The sequence below is a fragment of the Pteropus vampyrus genome, unplaced genomic scaffold, assembly GCF_000151845.1.
Source record: "Pteropus vampyrus isolate Shadow unplaced genomic scaffold, Pvam_2.0 Scaffold120, whole genome shotgun sequence".
Taxonomy (NCBI): Eukaryota; Metazoa; Chordata; class Mammalia; order Chiroptera; family Pteropodidae; genus Pteropus; species Pteropus vampyrus.
In genome coordinates, this window is record NW_011888901.1 from 3,902,908 (window position 1) to 3,904,563 (window position 1,656).

The window sequence follows — 1,656 nt, forward strand, 5'->3', positions numbered from 1 at the left end:
TATCAAAGACATTAAGTGAAGACTTACTATACTGTTATTGCTTTCGTCTTACATAAAAAGAAAGCAAGGCCTAGAGAGGTAAAATGATTTGCCCAGGGTCACAGAGCAAGTCTGAGGCAAGTCCCCTCTGCCTCCAATACCTGCCCTTTCATCTGTCAAAACTCTTGCTCCAACCAGACCTCTTTATTCTTCTTAGGAAAATCAGTCCCTCCATCAGGTCTCAAGAAAGCAAGCTCCCCTGGGCCACACACCTTGGTTTCTAGCTCCTTCACTCTCCAGGACAAGTCACCTAGTAAGTTCTATCTAGATGGTGAATGTCTCTCTTAAACTGCAGCCTCCAGCTGAACTCATAACTTCAGGAACATGCTGCTTTGCTGGTTTATGTGGGATTTCACTTTACTTGTTCTGGACTCTGGTTTTGCTCACTCCCAGATTCATTAACGTAAGGCAGTAGAGCTGCACTAGGGTCAGGCCTCTCCTGGGCCTGTACTGGTCGTTTGGTCTACCCAACTGAGACAAAGGAGACGGGATGGGCTCTGGGGTTCCTTCTGCTGTGAAACCCAGCTTCGAAACAACACATTCATTGCATTTGCATGAGGGAAGCATCAGGAATAGGCCACAATTTTTGTTTTGTCCTCAGTGGTTGTCATAGGTCAGGTTCCTCGGAAGCAGACCCTGAGATGAGGGTTGATGCGAATGATTAAGGAAGTGATCCCAGGAGAAATAAATGAGTATGGATGCAGAACAGAGAAAAGGAAGAAACTAAGAAGATGGGGCTGAGGACATGTGACAGGACACTGTGGCCATCAGTGTAAATACCAGACGTCACCATTGGCCCTGCTGCTTCGGCTACTGGGAAAAGCAATGCCATCTCAGCCAACAAGACTTCTGACCTGCCCTAATTCTGGTTGTACCTCCCTCTAGACTCAAACCTCTGGTGGGAGCCTCCCATTATCTGAACTTAGGGCACCTGTGGTTACCCAGTTGCCCAGGCCATTGAGAGTAAGTCAGGGCCTCCTGTCCCAGCTGTAGTCAGTCATTGTCTAAGGGGTGCTCCAGGAGGGTGCCACTTGCCCCACGGCACTGGGCCATCTCTGCAAGTGTGTTGTGGCAATGTGGCTCCAGAAGCCTGAAGGCAGCCAAATGAAGCAAGTCATAGGCATAGGCCATTAGACACCAAGCACTCAGGAGCCAGGGCCTGGGTGCACAGACACAGTAAAGGGGATCAAGGGGACCAGAACAGTGTCCCCTACACTACTGTATGCATTTTTGCCTCCCCTTTCCAGAGACAGTAACAAGACTATGGTTCCTGACTCATTAACTATTTTGTGTTGCTCAGACAGCTAAAATCAGAAGCTGCTCATGCCCAAAGAGAGAGAAGGCTTTTGTTTTCAAAGTCTGGGCTCCTGAAGTTAGTGGAGCAGCTTTCTCTAGAAGGAAAAGACATCAGTGTTTGCAAAGGTTGGACTCCAGGAAGGAAAACAGGATTTTGTCTTCCCCAAGGCCTAGAAATTGAAATTTAGAGATTCTGGGGGTGGGATCTCTGAGATGGCAGGATCCCAAGCCTTCATCTGAACATCTTCCCAAGCAGATAGCAAACTTCACATAGGAGGTGCCTATGGAGGGTGACCTTAAATCCCGAGGCTTTCAACCTCA